General features: G+C 37.9%; 1 protein-coding gene across 5 annotated transcripts in view; it reads left to right on the top strand.

The window, feature by feature from the left end:
* DLC1 (DLC1 Rho GTPase activating protein) overlaps nucleotides 1-24,984 on the top strand; it is a 522,282-nt gene that overhangs the window by 62,083 nt on the left and 435,215 nt on the right. For 3 of the 5 annotated variants that reach the window (XM_024986237.2, XM_059882193.1, XM_059882194.1), the window contains exon 1: nucleotides 20,124-20,373. The exons of 1 other annotated variant lie outside the window; for it this stretch is intronic. The gene's annotated coding sequence lies outside the window, so the exon portion shown is untranslated. Of the gene's footprint in view, nucleotides 1-19,338; nucleotides 19,652-20,123; nucleotides 20,374-24,984 lie in introns of those variants that run through there. One more of the 5 variants, XM_024986238.2, reaches the window with a different exon arrangement.

A 24,984-nucleotide genomic window follows, 5' to 3' on the forward strand; every position in this document is an offset into this window, starting at 1 on the left:
GCCGGCCCATGATGTTGAAATCAAGAGGTACCTGGGACAGTGGATGGAGACTGTGACTATGGATAATGTAACTTGGGTTTGTCCTGCCCTGAAATTCACTAACCACCTGCCAAGGAGCAAGGCACTTAATCCATCTGAGCATTTGTAAAACAGAATATAGGTGTAATTTCCTTGCTGCTTCATATAGTTAAAGTTTCAATTAAGTTTTGAATATAGAGAAACTTGTTCTTAGGACTTTCATTCCTCCTTCATTGGACCACTCTTACAAATACGCACATCTCTTACCTATCACTCTAAATAATATTAAATCAAAGCTTTGAACTCTGTAATTCCCTGTGATTATAACCTGTAATCTTTAGAATTCCTCTCTCTGTCCAACTTCACCTCCCAGGATGGAAACTCTTAACTTCCTTTGCCTCTCTATTGAATCAGGTCAGCCTCTTCTCTGTGTTTTGTATGAAGTGGCTATCATTACAAGTTATATATGCTCACTTGCTTAATATCTGGTTTCCCCTTTAGCATATAAACTTCAAAAGGAGGAAGGGACTTTGTGTCATTCTTGATCTGTGACCAAAACCTTGGTCAGTGCCTAGCACATAATGAACGTTCAATAAATATATGTTGAGTAATTGATTGAATGATTATGAAGAGATAAGGCATCTCCTATAACTTATCAAAAGGTGAATGAGAGTCCAAAAGGGCTAGGTCAGTTATGGGAATGTGGGCCAGGCTTGCACGGGGCAGATGTGATGTTCAGTGTAAGGTCATTTAGATTTTCCTCCATTACAATTACCAAAGACACAGGAAGGGATGCAACAGCAAACCTATTATAATGAAAACTAAACTCTCTAAGGAAGACCAAGACAACAAAATAATGGGAGCACTGGTCTCAGAGTTTTCAAAGCCAAGAGAGAAAAGGCAATGGCATGAGGGTTGCCAATGCCTGGCTCTGGTTGAGACAGTGATGGATAAACATCCACATGAGCATATTCTTTGCCTGGTTAGTAGGGTTCAGTTCAGTTCAGTTGCTCAGTCATGTCCGACTCTTTGCAGCCCCATGGACAGCAGCACGCCAGGCTTCATTGTCCATCACCAACTCCCAGAGCTTACTCAAACTCATGTCTGTCAAGTCTATGATGCCATCCAACCATCTCATACTCTGTCGTCCCCTTCTGCTCCTGCCTTCAATCTTTCTCAGTATCAGGGTCTTTTCCAATGAGTCAGTTCTTCGCATCAGTGGCCAAAGTATTAGAGTTTCAGCTTCAGCATCAGTCCTTCCAATGAATATTCAGGATTCATTGATTTCCTTTAGGATAGATTGGTTGGATTTCCTTGCAGTCCAAGGGGACTCTCAAGAGTCTTCTCCAACACCACAGTTCAAAAGCATCAATTCTTCGGCACTTAACTTTATTTATGGTCCAACTCTCACATCTATACACAACTACTGGAAAAACCATAGCTCTGACTAGACAGACCTTTATTGGCAAAGTAATGGCTCTGCTTTTTAATATCCTATCTAGGTTGGTCATAGCTTTTCTTCCAAGGAGCAAGCATCTTTCATTTCCTGGCTACAGTCACCATCTGCAGTGATTTTGGAGCCCAAGAAAATAAAGTCTGTCACTGTTTCCATTGTTTCCCAATCTATTTGCCATGAAGTGATGGGACCAAATGCCATGATCTTAGTTTTCTGAATGTTAAGTTTTAAGCCACCTTCTTCACTCTCCTTCACTTTCATCAAGAGGCTCTTTAGTTCTTCTTCACTTTCTGCCATAAGGGTGATGTCATCTGCATATCTGAGGTTATTGATATTTCTCCCGGCAATCTTGATTGCAGCTTGTGTTTCATTCAGCCTGGCATTTTGCATGGCGTAGTCTGCATATAAGTTAAATAAGCAGGGTGACAACATACAGCCTTGATGTACTCCTTTCCTGATGTGGAACCAGTCTGTTGTTCCATGTCCAGTTCTGACTGTTGCTTCTTGACCTGCATACAGATTTCTCAAGAGGCAGGTCAGGTGGTCTTCTGGTATTCACATCTTTTTAAGAATTTTCCACAGTTTGTAGTGATCCACACAGTCAAAGGCTTTGGCATAGTCAATAAAGCAGAAATAGATATCTTTCTGGAACTCTCTTGCTTTTTTGATGATCCAATGGATGTTGGCAACTTGATCTCTGGATAATAGGGTTCAGTTCAGTTCAGTTCAGTTGCTCAGTCATGTCCGACTCTTTGTGACCCCATGAATTGCAGCACGCCAGGCCTCCCTGTCCATCACCAACTCCCGGAGTTCACTCAGACCCACGTCCATTGAGTCAGTGATGCCATCCAGCCATCTCATCCTCTGTTGTCCTCTTCTCCTCCTGCCCTCAATCCCTCCCAGCATCAGAGTCTTTTCCAATGAGTCAACTCTTCTCATGAGGTGGCCAAAGTACTGGAGTTTCAGCTTTAGCATCATTCCTTCCAAAGAAATCCCAGGGCTCATCTCCTTCAGAATGGACTGGTTGGATCTCCTTGCAGTTCAAGGGACTCTCAAGAGTCTTCTCCAACACCACAGTTCCAAAGCATCAGTTCTTCGGCGCTCAGCCTTCTTCACAGTCCAGTTCTCACATCCGTACATGACCACAGGAAAAACCATAGCCTTGACTAGACAAAACTTTGTTGTCAAAGTAATGTCTCTGCTTTTGAATATGCTATCCAGGTTGGTCCTAACTTTCCTTCCAAGGAGTAAGCATCTTTTAATTTCATGGCTGCAGTCACCATCTGCAGTGATTTTGGAGTCCCAAAAAATAAAGTCTGACACTGTTTCCACTGTTTCCCCATCTATTTCCCATGAAGTGATGGGACGGACGCCATGATCTTCGTTTTCTGAATGTTGAGCTTTAAGCCAACTTTTTCACTCTCCACTTTCACTTTCATCAAGAGCCTTTTGAGTTCCTCTTCACTTTCTGCCATAAGGGTGGTGTCATCTGCATATCTGAGCTTATTGATATTTCTCCCGGCAATCTTGATTCCAGCTTGTGTTTCTTCCAGTCCAAGGTTTCTCATGATGTACTCTGCATAGAAGTTAAATAAGCAGGGTGACAATATACAGCCTTGACGTACTGCTTTTCCTATTTGGAACCAGTTTGTTGTTCCATGTCCAGTTCGAACTGTTGCTTCCTGACCTGCATACAGATTTCTCAAGAGGCAGATCAGGTGGTCTGGTATTCCCATCTCTTTCAGAATTTCCCACAGTTTATTGTGATCCACACAGTCAAAGGTTTTGGCATAGTCAATAAAGCAGAAATAGATGTTTTTCTGGAACTCTCTTGCTTTTTCTATGATCCAGCGGATGTTGGCAATTTGATCTCTGGTTCCTCTGCCTTTTCTAAAACCAGCTTGAACATCAGGAAGTTCACAGTTCACATATTGCTGAAGCCTGGCTTGGAGAATTTTGAGCATTACTTGATGGTGTCTTTTCTGGAGTTCGGGACTTCCCTGGTGGGTCAGAAGGTAAATAATTCACCTTCATGCAGGAGACCCAGGTTCAATCCCTGGGTTGGGAAGATGCCCTGGGGAAGGAAATGGCAACCCACTCCAGTTTTCTTGCCTAGAGAATTCCATGGACAGAGGAGCCTGGAAACCTGTGCATAGGGTTGCAAAGAGTCAGACATGACTGAGCAACTAAAACACACTTTTCTGGAGGTCAGTACCTTAAGTTCCATGTAGGACCTCCGGGGCAATTGGAGAATAAGAGGAGGAAAATGGTGCCTACCATACAGGCACTGAAAGTTTACAGAACATATATGCTACTTTATGGGGACTTCAAAACAATGCGCAAGATAATCCTCCAAATTATTATAATCTGCAAAACCTAAGTTAAAATGTGCTGACCTATCTAGTGATTTGCAATTGATAAAGTGTATGTGTAAGAGTTAAATACAATATCAACGAAAGATATAGTCCTTATCGTTAACGAAGTTAGAGCAGATACAAACATGTAAGGTCTTCACATCCTTATTGTGTATGTGCCAAAAGTGGTGAAAAGATACAGTCAGCTGGGCTGATTGAACAAAGGTTTTTGGAGAAATAGGAGAGATAGTCAGGAATTGCTAGCATAAATGGGAAAGAATCAATTGAATGAGACCCAAAAACTTGGAAGGAATTTGAAGGTAATAGTCAAAAGAATGATATGAAGAAAGGAGGTCCTAAGTAATAAGAACTATATGAACATAGCATATAAAATATTTGTGATGGAGGAGATTTTAGGTATCCTCTTTGGAAATACATGGTTTTTATTTTTGGTCCTTACCACACAATGTTTGTTTCTTAAGTGCTCAGAAATTCAACTTTTTCATCCATAAAAAGTTAGCTGATATTGTCTACTTTTCATGGCTACACGGAAGATTTTAAGAGTTACTGTAAATGAAAGCTACAGCATGATATATGGGAGTTGTAATTAATATTTAGTCCCTTGTGCTCTTTTTACAAATGAGGAAACTGAGATCCAAAGAAATTATTTACCTGAGACCACAGGTATTTGCTGACTAAGGATCATGATATCTCAGCTCTTGTACATATACTATTTCTACAAGATTTCATAAGTGTTTTGTCCTTCCACTATTGAAGTATTAGGGCTTCCCTGGTGGCTCAGTGGGAAAGAATCCACCTGCCAATGCAGGAGACACAGGTTTGATCCCAGGGTTGGAGAAGGGAATGGCTACACTCCAGTATTCCTGCCTGGGAAATCCCACAGACAAAGGAGTCTGGCAGGCTGCGGTCCACGGGATCCAAAATGAGTTGGGCACAACTTAGCTACTAAACAAGAATGGAAAACTTAGATACTACCAAAAATTAAGAGAACACAGAAATATCTCACCAAGATCTATTACTCAAAGATAATCACTATTATATTTTGCTGTGTTTTTTTTTTTTTTTTAACATTCCTCTCTATGGGATGGATTTTTGTGAGTTTTTGTTTTTACTTCATGGTGGTTTTATTGCTTCCAGCTTAATTAATTAGTATTCTAATTTAAGCATTATTAATGGCACACAGCATTTCAACTAATGCATACTCCAAGTTTATCAGCATTTATTCACATTTATTCAACAGGTCACTTCCAAATTTTCACATGGAATTATGCCTTTGGCTTCCCTAATGGCTCAGTGGGTAAGGAATCTGCCTGCGATACAGGTGACACAGGAGATGTGGGTTTGATCTGTGGATTGCGAAGATCCTGTGGAGAAGGAAATGGCAACCCACTCCAGTATTCTTGCCTGGAAAATCCCATGGACAGAGGAGCCTGGTGGGCTGCAGTGCATGGGTCCCAAAGAGTCGAAAACAACTGAGCGACTAAGGAACAAAAACAACTTGGAATCTAATTTTAAAATAATTGGCATTTAAAATATTTATCCTTTCTATTCATCTTATACCTTTCGATGTATGCAACTGAATGATTTCAGGCCAATATTGAGAGGGACTTGGTAAAGGGACAAACACAGTAGTTTAGAAATGGAAGGATAAGTGTCAACAGGGTGAGAAAGGGTAGTAAGCAGTATAACACACACACATAGAAAGGCAGGAGTCAAGAGCGTGTGCTTTGAAGTTCAACACTTTCCAATGTGAGAAGTTTGACAAGTTAGTTAAACACCTCGGCCTCAGTTACCTTATCTATACAAGGAGCATATTAATAGATCCTGGCTCCTAGGATTGTTGTCAGGTTTAAGTAGCAGACCAGTATAGCCCTGAAAATATGGTCTGACAATTAGTGAACACTCAGTGCATATCTGTTATGATTCCCAAAGCTTTAGTAACGAAAAACAGAGTCAGGAATTAAGAGTTCCAAGTGGAGACAGGATTGAATGATGGCTTCCTCCTTTTAGGAAAAGTTGAAGTGTATGTAAGAGAAAGAAAGAAACAGATGGACAGGGCTGCTGAGAGATAAGTCATCCTTAAAATATCCCTTAGATTGTGGTGGGAATCAAGTTTAGAAGAGCCTCTTCCCATTCATTTTCTTAGTCCCATTCCACCCCAATAGGCAGTTCAGTGCCTATTGCCTCCTGGGAAGAGATGTGTTAGCAGAAAGGACGGAAAGAAAGTCTCTTCAGGCTTTTGAAAGAAGCCCCAAATCTCTTTACTTTGTCTTGCCTCTTTTAGCTCTAATTAGGCCTTAATGCGGAAAAGGCAATGGCACCCCACTCCAGTACTTTTGCCTGGAAAATCTCACGGACGGAGGAGCCTGGTGGGCTGCAGTCCATGGGGTTGCTAAGAGTCAGATACGACTGAACGACTTCACTTTCACTTTTCACTTTCATGCATTGGAGAAGGAGGTGGCAACCCACTCCAGTGTTCTTGCTTGGAGAATCCCAGGGACGGGGGAGCCTGGTGGGCTCTATGGGGTTTATGGGGTTGCGCAGAGTCGGACACGACTGAAGTGACTTAGTAGTAGTAGTAGGTCTTAATGAATTCTGAGCACAGACAAACTATTTCTATTTCAAACTATTTATGAGAAAAACATCATAGGATATAGTTAGGCTTTTATGCTGAGACTGAAAGAACTTTCCCTGGGCTGGGAGGAGGGAGCCTTGTCACTAACTGACTAAGTGACTAGAACAGTCACCTACCTAATTGAAATTCTATAACTGGATCTATTTTTAAAAGGAGCAGAAATATATGGTGTTTTCCCCTTTGTAATATATGTTAAGTCTTTTTTTAAAATAGGGGTGCAAAAAGTTTTAATTCCTCTTACAGACAGCAGAGCTGACAATGGTGCATGTGCTCAATGTCTATTATAGCACCAACATTTACTTAGAAGGAATAATAAAATTTCACCCTCATCTTAATTTACTTTGCCCCAGGCATTTTAGCAAGACAGAAAGGATAAGTCATAAAATTCCATTATCCCATCATCATCATTATTACTACTACTATTACTTATATAGACATTCAGTTTCTAGTATTGAGTTTAACTTTAAATGAAGCTTCCAAACTTGACCATGCTCTATTATTTCAGGCTGCTGTAACAAAATATGATAGACTGGATGGTTTAACAATGGACATTTATTTCTTATAGTTCCCGAGGCTGAGAAATCCAAGATTAAGGTGCTGGACAGTTTGGTTTCTGATCAGGTCCCTCTTCCTTATTGGGTGTGCAAATGACCTCCTGTGTGTCCTGGGTCCTCACATGGCAGAGAGTGACCTCTGCTGTCTCTCTCTCTCTCTCTCTCTCTCTCTCTCTCTCCTTATAAGGTTTCTAGTCCCATCATTATCCCACAAAGGGTTCCACCTTCATGGCTTCATCTAAATCTAATTATATCCAAATATGACCACATTACAGAGTTAGGGCTCCCAAATATGTATTTGGAGTGTGTGTGTTGGGGGGTGGGGTGCACAGTGCAATCCATAGCAAATGCTAAAATACTGACATACATAAAACAAAAAAGCAAATTGACTCCAATATTCAATTCCATAATAGCTTGGATCTGAAACCAGATTTTGTTGGTATTTGAAAATCTTGATAGAACACACTCTTCCTTTCCTTATTAAAATATGAGTACTAACGTAAAATTGGAACAATATGTCATGTGATTTACTATATTTTGGGTCAAGTGGTGAAAGAACTATTCAGACAACCTGCCAGATTCTGTTAGGTTACACCCAGAGCTTCACGGTTTAAGACAAACCCAGGCTGAAGTTTTGACTCATAGGCATGTGGTCTGGCTCAAGAATATGCTACATGTCTCTGGAAATACACACACGGATGCACACACACACACACACGCACACATACACACATATACAGACATGGAGCCAAGAAACACAGAAATGTCTTCGGAGAATGAAAGCAAAAACCAGAACTGAGTATCTTGTCCTACCAATTTCCGCCATCCCTTAGAGAAGCAGCTAAGAATTTCCTTTGTGGTTTCCATTTCAAGGAATTTTTAAAACTCAGCAGTAACTAAGTTTCTTTTTGTATTATCTCATAATTCTATTTCTCTCAAGAAATGGGTGTATTAACCTTGTGACAGCAGTAAGTTTATAGATAAGCACAGACAACATAAAAAAAGCATTTAAACATGATATGAAAAAAGAAAAGTCACACACTGCTCAACTACACATAAGGTCGCAAAATAGCCCTTTTTGTTTCGTTTTCTTTTGACTTTTAACTTCAATCCCTTAGGTGCCATCATGTTTCACTCTGGTTTCCCATAAGCCCCAAAGTGTCATTATAGACCAGCTGCTCAATCCCACTCTGCCCACACATGCCCCTTGTTCTAAATTACCCTCCTTGGTTCTAACCCTCCTCCCTACAGTCCACACTAATCAAAATTCCTGTTCCTGTGGATAGGAGGAAAAAATCTAATTAAACTAATGCTCAAATGTGATTCCCTGATAACTTTCCATGCTACCCCCCAACCCCAGCTCTTAATTGTGTAGTGTTAGGAATAAAATTCTAAGTAGGACATGGAACTTGAACAGGAGAATCAGATATGATTCATCTTAGCAGGCAGGACAGTAACATATATTTACAACACAGGAAAAACTAGGCTTTTGGCAGTGACATCCCATTAATTTCTAGAATTTTGTTGTTGCATCTTTCTTGCACGCAGATGTTCCCTTTTTTCTTATCTATCTTCTTTCTTCCATCCTGAAATTTTTATTTCAGTTACAAGAAATTATCTCTCTAAATGGCAAAGATCAGTCTTTAATTTAAGGTATTTCTTTAGCAAATCTCCCTTACAATAGTCCCCAGACAAGAGGCATGTTTGAAAAGAGGTGTAAATACAGTATTGTGTGTTAGTTACTCGGTTGTGTCCTACTCATTGCAATTGCATGGACTGTAGCCCACCAGGCTCCTCTGTCCATGGGATTCTCCAGACAAGAATATTGGAGTGGGTTGCCATTCCCTTCTCAGGGGATCTTCCCCACCCAGTTATAGAACCTGGGTCTCCTGTATTGCAGGCAAATTCTTTACTGTCTGAGTCAGCAGGGAAGCAAGTACAATATTAAAAGAAAATAAAGAAAAGAGTAGTTACATATAATTTTGGGGTCATCTGGAAAGGCATTTACAGAGAAGCAGATATTATTAGAATTAGGCCTTAGGATAACAAACATTTGGAGAGAAATGTTAAAATGACTTTCACTTAAAATGGAAAATAAAACAGTACCAAATGCTTGCAAAGTGTATGCATGTCTAAGTTTTTTATTTATTATATTATAAAGTAATTATTCCAATTTTATTTAAATTGTCACAATTATCTTTAAAATCGTTAACAACAGTGGGCCTTGCTGTGAGTGTGTGTTAGTTGCTCAGTTGTGGACTGTAGCCCACCAAGCTCCTCTGTCCATTGGATTCTCCAGGCAAGAATACTGGAGTGGGTAGCATTTCGTCCTCCAGGGGATCTTTCTGACTCAGGGATCAAACCCAGGTATTCTGCATTGTAAAGAATCAAGTGGATTCTTTACTGCCTGAGCTGCCAGGGAAGCCATGGGTCTTGCTGTAGGTAACAAAAACATTTGTTGTGTTTAATACTTTTTTCCTAATCACCTCTTGGCAAAAAAGAGGCTAACACAATTATTTGATCCATTTCTTTAAATATTTCTAATTCACTTATTCTATTTGTTTATATATCTGTACATGCTGTGGTTTCTATCCAATTTAGTTTTTAACAGTAATTATCATTATTATTATTTTCCCATCTAAAAAAGAAGCAAATAGTCATCCTGGCATGGGCTATATGGTGATTTAGTCACTAAGTTATGTCTGATTCTTGCAACCCCATGGACTGTAAGTAGCCTGCCAGGTTCTTCTGTCCATGGGATTTCTCAGGCAAGAATACTGGAGTGGGTTTCCAGCTCTTTCTCCAGGGGATCTTTCGATCCAGGGATCAAACCCGTGTTTCCTGCACTGCGGGGAAACCCATGGGCTATACAGACATACGGTAAAACAATTTTTCTTACATGTAAAGTTTTGAGATACACGCCAGTGATAGAAAACTCCTCTCTCATGAGCTTCAGTATCATCAGACTGGCTTCGCTGATGCAGAGCCCAAAGAAAACAGGCCTGGGGCCCATCACTCAGGGAATTCTGTTTCCAAGTTCAGTGTGTCTGTTGCTCAAGATGACTTAGCATGTGGAGTTGTTTTTGCCCTAAACTTTAAAGTCAAATGTCTGTGTTTTTGATAGTTCACACTTTCTTCTCAAAACCCAAAATATTATTTTAACTCATTAAAAATCTTGCAGCTCAGCAAGGCCCCAAATGAAATAGCTACTGTGTTTCTCTGATTCATTTGTCTACATAGGAACTTGGCAACTGTAATTGACACTCCATTTTGACCCACGAATACCTAATATAAGGAGAGGAAACTCTCCTATATTTTATTCCACAATAAGATTATTTTCATAGTGAAATTCAACTTTCCAACATAAAGATAGAGGAAACCCATTATGACACATGTTTTACAAACTCTTTTGAACTATTTTTCTAACATTTGAATTTTGGCAATGGTTTTGCTCCATTCCGCCCAACATACGTTCCTTCAACTTAAAATGAGATATATAATTTTATGAAAACATTAATTTTAAAGTTTAAAAATTTTTTTCTCTTCTTATACAAAACGGAAACTGGTCACTGCAATTTATGAAAGAAAACACTGTTGTATATTGTTTTACCCAAGAAAATAAATTAAGATCAGGCTGTAGAAGTGATACTATACAAATGGGAACTTGTCCTATTGGATAACCGAACAGATTATCAACATTTTGCAAGAGTTTGAGAAACAACCTTTCACTTCTAATTGTGTTCGTTAATACTAATGGCTTATATATCACTTCTATCAAGGCTGATAAACCATTGAAACTAATGGTTCTTTGATTATATACCTCCAGTTTATATATAATAGATGCTATTTCATTCCTGCTTGACAAAATAGTGGTGAAAGTTTTTCAGTTCTCTAGATTTTGATCATGTATTTTATCTATAAAAACATTACTAAAAAAGAAAAACCCACATTCTTTTCAAATGAACTATATGTTTAGCCATAAAACAACTCAATAAAAATTCAAATCATCCATAGTGATTCTCCAGTCATAATGAAATTAAATTAGAAATCAACAACAAAGATAACAAGAAAATAACATACCGTTAACCCTTTTGAACATAGCTGCAAAAATTCTTAACAATATTTTAGTAAATTATTCAATAGTGTATGAGAAAATATACATCATGACAAAGTTTTTGGGCTCCAAAATCACTGCAGATGGTTACTGCAGCCATGAAATTAAAGATGCTCGCTCCTTGGAAGAAAAGCCACAACAAACCTAGACAGTGTATTAAAAAGCAGAGACATTACTTTGCTGACAAAAGTCCATATAGTCAAAGCTATGGTTTTTCAGTAGTCATGTATGGATGTGAAAGCTGGACCATAAAGAAGGCTGAGCACCAAAGAATTGGTGTGTTTGAATTGTGGTGCTGGAGAAGACTCTTGAGAGTCCCTAGGACTGCAAGGAGATCCAACCAGTCAATCCTAAAGGAAATCAACCCTAAATATTAACTGGAAGGACTGATGCTGAAGCTGAAGCTCCAAAAATGTGGCCACCTAATTCGAAGAGCTGACTCATTGGGAAAGACTCTGATGCTGGAAAAGATTGAAGGCAGGAGGACAAGGGGACAAGAGAGGATGAGATGGTTGGATGGCATCACTGACTCAATGGACGTGAATTTGAGCAAGCTCCGGGAGATGGAGAGGAAAACCTGTCATGCTGCAGTCTATGAGGTCACAAAGAGTCTGACATGACAGCGAGTGAAGAACAACAACAATGGTTTATGCCAGGAACGGAAGATTTGTTTAAAGTTTGAAAATCAATTGATGACATGCAGCATTATTAACAGACTTATAAAAACTTTATACAGACTAAAAAATAAAAATCTTATTCAGAAAAATCTTTTTTGGATTGAAGTATCATTTCCTGATTAAAAAGAACTCTCAACAGACTAGAAGTAGGGAAGGGTTTCTCAACCTCAACATGGTCGACATTTTGGTCAGATAATTATTTGCTGTGGGAACCTGACATTTTGGATCAGATAATCATTTGTTGTGGCAAACTGTAATTGTGCATTACAGTATATTTTGGAGCCAGAAGCACCACTCTGTTCAGTTGCATGACCAAAAAATATCTCCAAACATCTGGAAACATCCTTATTAAATAAAATCCTACTCCTGGTTGAGAACCACTGAAATGGAAGGAAATTCCCTCATCTGATAAAGAACATCTACAAAAAAAAAAAATCCTTGCAGCTAATATCATAATTAATGGTAAGAGTCCAAATGCTTTCTTCTTTAGACCCAAGACAAGACGAAACTGTTCACTTTCACCTATGTTATGCAACATTGTAGTGCAGATTCTAGCCTGTGGAATAAAACAACAACAACAAATAAAAAAAGTAACAGGACTTCCCTGGTGGTGCAGTGGAAAAGAATCTGCCTGCCAATGCAGGCAATTCTGGGTTCGGGAAGATTCCACATTTTGTGGCGCAACTAAGCCCCTGAACCACAGCTACTGAAGCCTGTGTGCCTGGAGACCGTGCTCAGCAACAGGAGAACCACAGCAGTGAGAAGCCCATATACTGCAACCAAGAACAGTCCCTGCTCATTGCACCTAGAGAAAGCCTGTGCAAAGCAACAAAGACCCAAAACAGCCAAAATTAATTAATTAAAAAATTAAAATGTTCACGTTGAAAAAGAAGAAGCAAAACTATCCAATCACATGCAACATAATCTATGTTGGAAATCTTAGGGACCATCAAAAAGCTACTGAAATTAGTTTTGCAAGTTTGAAGGATACAAATTCACATACAAAAATAAAGTGTGTTCTATGTAACAGCAATAAACAATTGGAAATGGAATTTTTGGAATATACCATTTACAATATTCTCAAAACTATGAAATACTTAGAGATAAATCTGACAAAAATGTGCAAAACTATTACAGTGAAAAGAAGAAAACACTTGTAAGAGAAACTAAAAACCTAAATAAAAGAAGAGACAGATTGTGTTCATGAAACAAAAGACAATGTTATTAAGACGTTACTTCTGCCCTAAATTGATCAAAATTCCAGCAAGCACTTACATGGAAATGGACAAGCTGCTTCTAAGATTCATATACATGTGTAATCGTCCTAGATTATCCAAACAACTTTGAAAAAGAAGAACAAAGTTAGAATATTTATACTACTTTATTTCAAATCCCACTATAAAGCTACAGTAATGAATATTATGTGGTATTGCATAAGAGATAGACAAATAAGTCAATGGAACAGAATAGAGTCAAGAAATAGAACATCACATATTTGGCCAATTGATTCTTTTGTTTTTGTTTTTTTTTGTTTGTTTGTTTAAATTTTATTTTATTTTTAAACTTTACATAATTGTATTAGTTTTGCCAAATATCAAAATGAATCCGCCACAGGTATACATGTGTTCCCCATCCTGAAGGGATAAAGACAATTCTGTGGAGGAAAGCTATTACAAATGGCACTGGAGCAACTGGGTATCCTCATTACAAAAAAAAAGTTTAATCCACCCTCTTACTATGGCATATAAAAAAATTAACTTTAAATGTATCAAAGAGCCTAAATGTAAAATCTAAATCCATAAAACTTCCAGCATAACATATAGGAGAAAATCTTTGTGATCTTAGATCGGGCGATGAAACCTAATTTCTTTGCCTTGAGATGGGAAACACAATCCACAAAAGAAAAAATTTGTTAATATTTTTCTTTTCTCAAAAGTAAGAACTTCCACTTTATAAAAGGCACTGTTAAAAAATGAAACGACAAACTAAACTGGGAAGAAATATTTGCAAATCATCTGATAAAGACCTTGTATGCAGAATACACCAAGATATCTCCACTTTTACTTCCTATGTAGCACATCTAATTCTTCAGGAAAGATCTCTTGGCATCACACACTGAAAAAAGTTCACCTTTCTCATCGCCTCCATCAGAGCCCTTCATGTCTCTCACTGGATTTCCATAGTAACCTCCTACCTGGTCCTTTTTTGGCCCTTAGTTACTTTCAGCCTATTAATACAGCAGCCAGAGTAACCCCATTCCAATGTAAAGCAGATCTTGCCACTCAGCCTTGCCAGGGCACCACTTTTCAGAATCAAAGCCAAAGTCCTTACAAGATACCACCTAACTAACTCACTCTTCCTTACCTTCCTGAGTGCATCTTGTCCTTCTCTACCCTTTCCTCCTTCCATCCCAGCCTCATTGATTTCCTTGCTATTTGGGGAAACTACCAGGCACACTCTTTTTTAAGATCTTGTTTACACTGCCTAGACTCTATGACCCTCAGATATCTATATGGCCATCTCCCTCTCCTTTTAAAACTTTAACTAAAACGTTCCTGAGAGAGATTTCCCCTGATATCCCTTAGTTAATTCTCTAACATGATTGTCCCTCACTCCTCATATTCTTTATCATGCTCTGCATTTTCTGCTTCCCTTAGTAATTATTCACATATTAGATAATTTATGTATTTATGCTTGTGCTTTACTAACCCTCTACCCTCCATTTTAATGTCCGTGAGGGCAAAGTCCTTTTTCTCCTTTTGGTTGGGGGGTGTTTAATGATATTTCCTACATGCACTGAACAGTACCATGAATATAGCAAATACAAAGTAAATATTGCTTGAGTGTGGGGACAGATATTAAGTATGTCACTCGATAAGTATTCTGAGGCTTTCCAGTGGTTCAGTTTTAAAGAGACAAATATGAGAAGTATACTTGTATTTTAACAGAAATTGAACAGATATCCCTTCAAGGCTACAAGCCTTGGTAACGAGTTCATGACTCCCATCCCTGCCGCTCCCCCTCCAGCGGTACACTGAGGACGATGCCCTGGATGCTGGAGTATAGGATAAGGAGTCAGGTGGAATGACTCTCAAAGGGCAGAGATTTAACTGGAGCAGAAGTTTTATGAGATGAAGAAATCTGGACACAGATAGTTTCACCTTTTCCAGGCGAACAGAGGGCGCAAGAGACAATGTCTAAGAACAATAAAAGCATTTGAAAGGACAACAAGAGAAGCCAGAGAGAGCATGAGCTTTCAGCCTAAAGAGAAGAGGAAACATTTTTTGAATAGACTGAAGATACAGGGAAATGAGAATTTCAGAGAAAGTTATATTAACCTCAACAAGGATGCTAAAGAGTACCAAATGGCCATGTTAGCCTAAGTTTTCATACAGAACAAATCTTTGTGGGACATAGAACTAACCTTCACCTCCACTAGCTGGGCACACCTAGACCTCTCTCAAGTATCTTTCATGGCTTGGGATCTTCATGCTTCTAAGAATATTCTGGCCCTTTTGAATAGGCAGGGAGATTCAACGTTTTCAGAGACCATATATATTGTGCCAGTGTAGTTTTTCTTTCTTCTATTTTTTTTTTTTTACTGTTTTCTAAGTTTATGTTTTAATTTCTATTGGGAATTTATCAGTATACTTTTTTTCATAGCTATTCCAGAGTTGTAATTGGAAGGGAAGCAATGTATATAATAATTCAAAAAGCAGATATAATGGGTTTTGCTGAATTTATATGGTTTTGCTACTTTTGTCAGCTTAACATCAAACTTGTGTTCCTTTAATAAATTCTTCTGGATGAATACTAAATGTTTGGCAAAATGTGGTATCAAAAGTGTGACAACATTGATCCAAAAACTAACCAATCAGAATTACATTGATCAAAAATCAGTGATAAAAAATAAAAAATCAACATTTATCAAGAGCTAACCAAATTTGGATCATTGACAACACTGATCCAAAACTAATATGCATATGCAGATTATTAAAACTACAAAATTGTATTTTTTTCCTACATGGGTATGTGTCTATCAAAATGAGCCTATTGGAAGAAAGTACATGTAAATATTGCTGAAAAAATAACTAGAAATCTATCAAATACTACATTTTTATTGCTCTGACACATATGTGGTTACTCCAATAAATTGCAAGCAAAGTTTTCACGTAGATTTTTGAAAGATCAGTTTTCAGAGACAGTTTCTTCATGGCTTCCTAGGTGGCGCTAGAGGTAAAGAATCTGCCTGCCAGTGCAGGAAATGCAAGAGGCAAGAGTTGGATCCCTTGGTCAAGAAGATCCCCTGGAGGAAGGCGTGACAGCCCATTCCAGTATCCTTGCTTGGAGAATCCCCATGAACAAAGGAGCCTGGAGGGCTACAGTCCGTGGGGTTGCAAAGAGTTGAAAATGACTGAGTGACTAAGCACGGCATGTACTTGTGTGGACAATTCTAAAGTGCTTTAAAGAAGCGATAGGGACTAAGATTGGCCTATATCCTCTTAAATCAAGCTTGTTCAATAAAATAGTTACATGTTAAAAAAAAAAAGACACTCTCTATATTAATTTTAAGTTCATTACTATTAGGACTCTATTCTTTCACTAAAACAGAAAAATAAAAGCCTGCTTATACCCACAATATCACAAATGTTAAATGTGAGTGCTGAATTAATGATGATTGTACTCAATTCATAAAGGGCTAAACACTATTTTCAAAGGATAGGTTTCACTTCACACAATCAAAAGGTTGTTGGACTTTAGAGTCCTTGAATTCTATAAAAGTGCAGATTTAAATTTCCCAATGGTAGTTGAGGATTAGCTATCCAGTCATAGCCAGTGTTTATTTTTTAGATCCTAGTACATGGGAAGAAGGACAGGGAAGCCTGGCATGATGCAGTTTATGGGGTTACAAAGAGTCAGATACAACTTTGTGACTGAACAACAATAACAGCATGGAAAAAAAGCTCATCTTCACAATAACTTATAATCCTCGTTCTGCAATTCCTTTTTCCTAAAAAAAAAAAAAAAGTACCTAATTGCTCCACCAATAAAGTTGTTCCAAATGTGTACATTTAACTGAGCTCAGTAGATACAAGTCTTCAGGAAAACAATCATAGAATAGAGATGCAAACATGAAGAAGGCAATTATTTAAATGGTAAAAATAATTCTAGATAACAATGACTGTAACACCAGCCATGAAGTCTAATGACTTGACGTGGATTATCATCTCTAATTTTGAAAAACCCTTAGATCCAGAGACTAAAACCAAGGTTTATGCAGGATAAGTAATTGGAATAGGGTCATCACGATTGTTAGTTTTGGAGCCAGAGTTCTTTCCTGATACTTTGCTTTCAACTTTTAACTGCCCCTCTACCATATTTTATTAGCTGAATAATATGCAAACATTTAAAGGAGTTTTGTATTGAGATTTACAAGTGGATAGGAGAAGAGGACAAATATCTTGGACCCCTTCTATGTGCCTGACACTATGTTAAATATTTAGGAAACGATCTCATTAGTTATCTTTATCCTCATATCTGGTAAAGCATTTATGAGAATATAAGTTCTGGGATTTGTTTGGAGTCGGGCAACTGAAGGATGAAAAATAAATAAGAGTGATTAAAGATTTGGGAAGAAATCCTTCTAAATAATAGAGTAAATCGTGAAGTCTTATTTGTTTAGGGAAGAGAACGTTAAGGAGAAAATTACTAATAAGAGTATCTGGATATCTAAAAAACCATTTATAAATCTATGTGAACAGGGTTTTGTTGTTTCCTCAGGCCAATATAAACAGAAACAAGGCTAAATTATACAAGAGGGGGATTATAGTACTCAGGAGGAGAATCTAGTCAAGAAGAATTAGCGGAGTGAGAATGTTTATTGAGTGCCCTCTGTTACCAGAGGCAGAGCTACAAGCAGATAGGTATAGAGATATACAAGTTATTTTAGGAAAGAACTTACATCAATTCTCATTCCATTGTGCTCCAGTGTTTTCTGAAGGGAAAGAGATAAATTTATAAATATATCTGTATATAAATTTAATCCTATTTTCCAATCTGGGAGTTATGTGGAATTGTCCCTATTTATAACGAGGAATCTGAAACTCAGAGAGTTTAAGAAGTCTTCCTAGTTTCACACAGCAATTAAGAGAGCGTCAAGAGAGACAGTTGAACTCAGGGTGTTACAGTTAGAAAATGTGGGTTCCAAAGTAGACTTGGCTACTGTCCATCATTTGATTGTGAGAAAATTACTCTCATAAATTTCTAATACTTCATCTGTAAGATAAAAATAAGAATACACACAATGATAGTTGGGAAGATTAAATAGTTTCAGTGGAAGTATTTTGAATATGAACATAAATGACCCTTTAAAGAATTTATGAAGTTGTGGACTTCCTTCTTGTGGCTGAAGGTTAACTTCAAGGAATCTAAATGCTCATTTTTTTAATCAGTAATATTTTGAGATAAACTCCTAAAAATTGCTTCTCCCTCCAGGTTATTTGAATGCTCTTCATCTGAAAATTATGTATAAAATGTTATCCCTGCCACTTACCGTTTTAACCAAATTTAACATACAAACCAAATGTTAAGCATTGGGTTTGATATTTCTGATAGTCCATGCTTTGCACTAACTTTGAGAGATTTTAGCTACCGAATAAGAAAAGAAATAATGGCTATAACATAATACTCTGACTTGTCATCTACTCAGTAGTATCAGCAAGTACTCAAAACATGATCATTATGCTATCTAGGTGTCTGTCAGTCTTGATAAAAATTAGAGAATAAATGTGAATAATGAAAACTGCTTACAATTTCAGAGATGTATCACATACATCTAGGGCTAATAGGTTTAATATTTCTTATATCCCTTTTTAAGTTCCTCTTTTCTCATATATAAATTGGGATTGTTCCTCTCATTATTGGAAATCTCTGGGTAGTTGCAAGCCCCATGTAGACCCAATGATCAGGTTAATCTGATCACTAACCACTGAAAGAAATACCTATGTCATAAACCGCAAGAGAATCCATTGATTGTAAATAAAGTAGAAGGGAGGCATTACTGAACAGTTTCAACCAAGCAAGATAATTAAACTCAGAGATGCTGTTTCCTGTTTCTCTGGTATAAACAACCAGCCTGCTGCACCCGCCTCTACACAACCTGGATGTCCCAAGGCCACAGCACCCTTCTTTCCTTCCACGTTCCCCAAAGAGAATCCTGGGTCATAAAGGAAGAACTGGTGCAACTTCTTTCCTGAAACGACTTGCGCTTCCTCTGCCTTGATATTTGTGTCATCTTATTATAAGAGGAGCGAACATCTATTATTAATTGACGCACTAATTAAAGCCATACTTGCTGTTTCCATTAGCTTATTCCCTACATTCTCCAGAGTTGGCTGTCTGGTTTTAATCAAAACCAAATGGTAGTCCAAGTTCCCAGCCTAGAGCAGCTAGGAGGAAGTCATCCAGTGGAGGCACAAGAAAGCAGAAAAGATAAACAGACGATAGTTCACAACATTTGTGTCGGAGGAAGGATACAGATACTGTGAGCTGCTTGAGAGATGTGAGTCCCAGACTCTGTTCTGCGGGATGGAAGCAGTTGCAAGTGGTTAATGTCAGCAAGACTGTAATAGGATCAAGATGGAGTCTGTCTTCTGCTTTTCCAGCACTAGATGTGTGTGACTGGAGGATTCTGGCCAGAAGCAAGGCTGCCTGGGCCCTGACACAAACTACTTTATTTCCGGGAAAGGATTCTTGGGATCAGAGATTTTGAAGAAAACGTTCTGTTTGCTGGATTCCTAGGATCTCACTTAACAGATCTCAGGTACGGTGTGTAATCTGGCTGCAGCAATTTAAATGAAGGAACGGTCAAAAGGTTTTCAAATTTAGAAGAATTACGGTATTAAAAAACTCTAACTGCATCTTGCTCCCTTAAAAGATCTTTTGAAAGGAGTCCTGCAAAGGTATTTTGATTACATTGTGTGTATACACTGAATACAGTGGAAAAGTTGTAGAGGAAGGAAAGAACTATGTTTTCTATCTTTTTTTTTTTTTCCATAAGCAGTGTGGGATAGAAAAAGGCTTTACGGCTTTATGACTCTCCAGCTAATCACCTCAAGGGTTTTGACAAACTCACTTCAGTTCTGTGTAAAATCAGAACTCCTAAATCGCCGGCCTCAGGGCTCCCCCCTCCCCTCCTCCCGGCTCAGTCTTTCTCACACGCACACCACTCAGAGGCAGGAAATGCTTCGCAGGCAATCTGGGCCTGGTTGTGGAGGCCCCTTTTGCAAAACATCAGTCTGAATTTACTAGACAGAAGTCACTAGGAACGCCTTGACAGACTCCGGCTTCGGCTAAGGCTCCCTCCAGCTGCGGAGGCTGTTTTTGTTAGAATCACACACTGCGCAGAACCGCTTAGAATAGAGCCATGATCTCAACCACGAAATGTGAACTTATATTTTGGAGAAAGTAACGGAGACGGACTCCTCTCCTAGGCTGAGTGTTGAAGCATGTCATGCCTCGGCGTTTCAGCTCCTCCTCGTCGAGGTAAGACGCTGTGGACTATCTATCTCTCCGCTTTGAGGCAATCTACAGAGAGGCAGAAAGATTGAGAGACATGTTAGCATCTTGCACGGAGTGGGTGATTTCTTGGGTGTTAGAGCTGAGCCACGAAATCAGAAGTGGAAAAGGTTTAATAAGAAGAAAACTGTGGGTCAAACTGTTTTAGCAGAATGTCAATTCGGAAATAGGCTCCAGGGAGACTTCACTCTTTTTCTCCGCAAAGTAAGATCTTATTTTCAAGTCCTTTTCATCCTTATTTATGACTAAAGCCAGAAGACCAGTTTCCCTATTTTATGACTTTTGTGAAACAAATACATTATTGTCACACATTAAGTGTGAAGTGTAAATGATTTTTTTTTTCTTTCCCCGTCTTTTGCCAAGAGAAGAGTAGTTCTACTAGAATGACTTTATTTCTTAATAATGCATCTTTCAAAGAAAAGTTTGTGTCTCATTTAAAATATGAAGATTGGAGTCTTCAGTATGTCCCCACCCAGTTTCAACTACAGGTCAAACTGCTAATGTGCAGCTTGCTAATAAATGGTTTATTTATTTATTTTTCAAAAAAGTAAACACATGAAAGTTTACAACTTATTTCTATCCTAAATAGAATTTACTCTGATTTTTAAAAATTTAAATATCAGAATTAGATTTAAGATATATATTAACTTTCCTGAATTTTAACTATTCACTGCTCAGATTCTGTGTGAATATTTTTGAATAATTAAAGTAAATCTCAATGACAATGACATTCCTTATTACCATTTTAAGGTTGCTGGAGATCACTAAAATCATATGAAAAGCTGATCTGTGTCCATAATTCATGTAATCATAAAATTACATTTCCACAGGACTGTAGTGTTTTTAACTTATGTTTACACGTGCAGTGTATAAGGAAAGAAATATAGTAATGTCTGAAATAGCAGAGTTTTAATAGATAACATAGTGTTATATTTATACTTCTGAATACTTAGAATGAAAACCATTATTTTATAGAAATAATATGGAAAGATATGTGAAAGAAACAAATAGCCATGCATATTTCCAAATTTATTAGATGAACACAAAATATCCTAAATGAAATATGAAAGCTATTTGACAGTTGGATCATATGAAGTCAAAGTTTTCGTCATAAACTTTGACATGGTATAAGGTGACCATTTGCTGTATTAGCTAATCATGCTTAAATTTTATGCTAGAATAACTTGTGTTGACAAATTCTAACTATTCACTAACAATTTAAGTCATGTTAAGACTTAAAAGTGATAAAAAGAATCTGTTTAATATGTTAAAATATTGACTTTTCTAAATTATAATTTAATAAAATTCCTCAATAGAATTTTAAGGAAGGAAAAAAATATGAGAGGTCACCTCTTCTAACACTGTTTTAAAGGTGCCAATAAAGAAGCTGAAGTATGACATTCAAAAATGACCTGTCCAAGGTCAAACCGCTAGTTGAAAAGATGACATTGGAACCACCATACCCTGTGTCATAATTCAGATAACTTTATATCACATCATCTTGCTCCCAAATAATAATTATGCATAATAGGGTATGAACATATCCATATCCGGTAGAAGGCTACCTTTAAACAGAAAATTGAAATGCTTCTTAAAAAAAAAAAAAGGCTTACAGCTGCCACTAGTATTACAGCATGGGGGGAAAAGAAAATTCCTGGTTTTAAAAAAGAATCAAGTTTACTAAGTAATGAAATTTCCTCAAATGCAAAAGTTTTCTTCTACCTTCAACAAACACTTTAAAGGAGTAACTTGTTTGTGACCGTTTTGTTACATTTCATGTTTATGCCCAGGAAATCAATCCATATGCTAATAATTATATTAATTTTAAACTGATGTTTCTTAAAAACATAGAGTTAAAAAGGAGGTTGTCTGATTCATATTTTTGTATCTAAATGGTATCATTATAACCCAACCCAACCAGTGACGTTCAGGAAAGATTTTACTGCCCCCCATTGGAATCAGTTTAAGAATCTTACACACCCAGACATGTTTTTATTTAAATAACCTAAATCTCCATTGCTATAGCCTGTTTCCAGTTCTATGCATTTTTACCTGAATGGAAATGTGAAAAGGCTAAATGGACATGTGAAAATATGTGTACATTTTGAGGCCAAATAAACCCACTTCTTTTCATCATGCCTTCAACAGCTTATTTTTAGTCCTTTAATTGGTTCATATATCTACTCTGAGCCTTCTACAAAGTCCTTTAGTTGTAGAATGCAGAATTTGTTATGGTATATAAATAAATGGCTGACCAGTGCAGTGTTAAATGGAGGAGTTGGCTGTTTCATCTGTACCATTCCTCATATATGACAGTGTATGTTGCTGATCATGCTGAAACACTGCACTTTTCATGGCAAGGGCCTTTCTAATAAAACTAATATGTTTCATTTTTAGTACATCCCATGTTGTTAGAGAAAATGTGAGTCGTGACCCTTTTCCCCCCATTTTTATGAACCAGATTGGATTTCCTGATGTTATTACCACTTAAAAGATAAGCTATTCAACACTTCCAATGTCTCTACCCTCTACATGATTGGAATGAGGAATAAACACGTAAAGCAATAGCCCATATAACTGATTGCATGATTAACTAAAGGGCTTAGTAAAAGAGAGTAGTACATCATTTTATTTATTTTTTCTTGAGTACGTTATAATAAAAAAGAGAATTTTTCTGGCCCTATCCAAGTCTGCTCATACCATATGTGCGTGCCAAGTCCCTTCAGTCATGTGCGACTCTTTGCAGCCTATGGACTGTAGCCCGCCAGGTTCCTCTGTCCATGGGATTCTGCAGACAAGAATCCTGAAGCTGGGGGCTGTGCCCTCCTCTGGTGGATCTTCCTGACCCAGGGATCGAGCGCGCATCTCTCATGTCTCCTGCACTGGGAGGTGGGTTCTTTATGGCTAGTGCCACCTGGGAAGCCCCTACCCATACCTACCCCTGTTTTTGTTTAGTCAGCAAGTCGGGTCCGAGTCTTGGGGACCATGGGGTAGACTTACTGAGTCTACCTGAAGCCTTTCAGGTTTCTCTGTCCATGGGATTCTCCAGGCAAGAATGCTGGAGTGTGTTGCCATTCTCTTCTCCAGGGGATCTTCCTGACTCAGGGATTGAACCTGCATCTCCTGCATTGGCAGCTGAGTTCTTTACCGCTGAGCCACCAGGAAGGCCCACAAATCCTTTAGGCATGTTTTAATCTTACTTATAGAGAAAGAGTCTTATAGGATTGTCTTTTCGGTTTTGTTTTGTTTTTACTGTGCTGATTCTTGGTTGTGCATGTAGTATCTTTAGTTGCAGCATGCGAGCTCTTGGTTGAGGCTTGTAGGATATAGTTCTGTAACCGGGTATTGAACCCAGGCCCCCATGCATTGGGAGTGCAGAGTCTTAGCCACTGGACCATCCTTTCATTCATTTTCTTTTTAGAGAATGAATGAATTGGCATCAGTATCATCTTACAATGAGAATTCTCTCTGTAGATATCATTACAGCACAGCAAAGTTCCAAATGAGTGATGATTTGGGTTTAGATCAGTTATTATTTGAATAAATGTTAAGAATTTTATATCAGAATTTAAAGAGAAAGAGGGAAAATTCCTCCAGATTTTAAGAAAATAGTATATTGAGCCTTCTTCTTCCAAGTGAATGATAAGGCCCTTGTTTGTACAATTTAAGTCAAACAGGTTTATAGAGAAGCCCAAATTCAGATTGTCTTTGGTGTGGATACAGAAATACAGCATGTATTTCTGCCATTCTCATTTGGCACTAAACTGCTGGTCTGCTCATAGAGTTTTGAGAAATAGATGGGCTTAGTTTTTGAGGAAGTTATTCAGAATAAAGATGAAGGTGGACCTTGAGACCTAGTTTAAAAGAGATTATTTATTTTGATTCAGTGTATTATAAAGTATAATAAGTGAACTTGAAAATATTGAATAGGAATTTTTGTGTTTAAAAAAAAAGGCAGTGTAAACAGCATGTATGTGAACTTGTTCATGAAAGAAGATAGAGGATTGAAAAAAGCAGTTGTAACTGCTTGTATGTATGAAAGTGAAGTGAAAGTCATTCAGTCATGCCCGACTCTTTGCAACCCCATGGACTATATAGTCCGTGGAATTCTCCAGGCCAGAATACCGGAGTGGGTAGCCTTTTTCTTCTCCAGGGGATCTTCCCAACCCAGGGATGGAACCCAGGTCTCCCACATCGCAGGTGGATTCTTTACCAGCTGAGCCACAAGGGAAGACCTCTATGTATGAAAAGGTTGTCTTAGACTGAAATAACAGAATGGCTTTAGCGATACAGTTCAGATAATCCAGAGGGAATCAGTCCATTAGTAGAAATGAGATAGAAAGAAAGTAGGAAGAGCAGAAAGCAAGATCAGAAATTCAGTAAGTGTTGCTTTTTATTTCCAGCAATTAGCAAAATATCTAGTGTGTCAGGTACTGTCAATACCTGTTTTTTAGTAAATGTTTGTGGAGTAAATAGGAGGGAAAGAAGAAAGGAAAGGAAAACCAATGTTGAAGAGTGGGTGTTGTGAGACTTTTTTTTTTTTTAAGTTTTCCAGACATCCTGTAATGACTGAATAAT

The sequence above is a fragment of the Bos taurus genome, chromosome 27 (genome assembly GCF_002263795.3).
Source record: "Bos taurus isolate L1 Dominette 01449 registration number 42190680 breed Hereford chromosome 27, ARS-UCD2.0, whole genome shotgun sequence".
Classification (NCBI taxonomy): Eukaryota; Metazoa; Chordata; class Mammalia; order Artiodactyla; family Bovidae; genus Bos; species Bos taurus.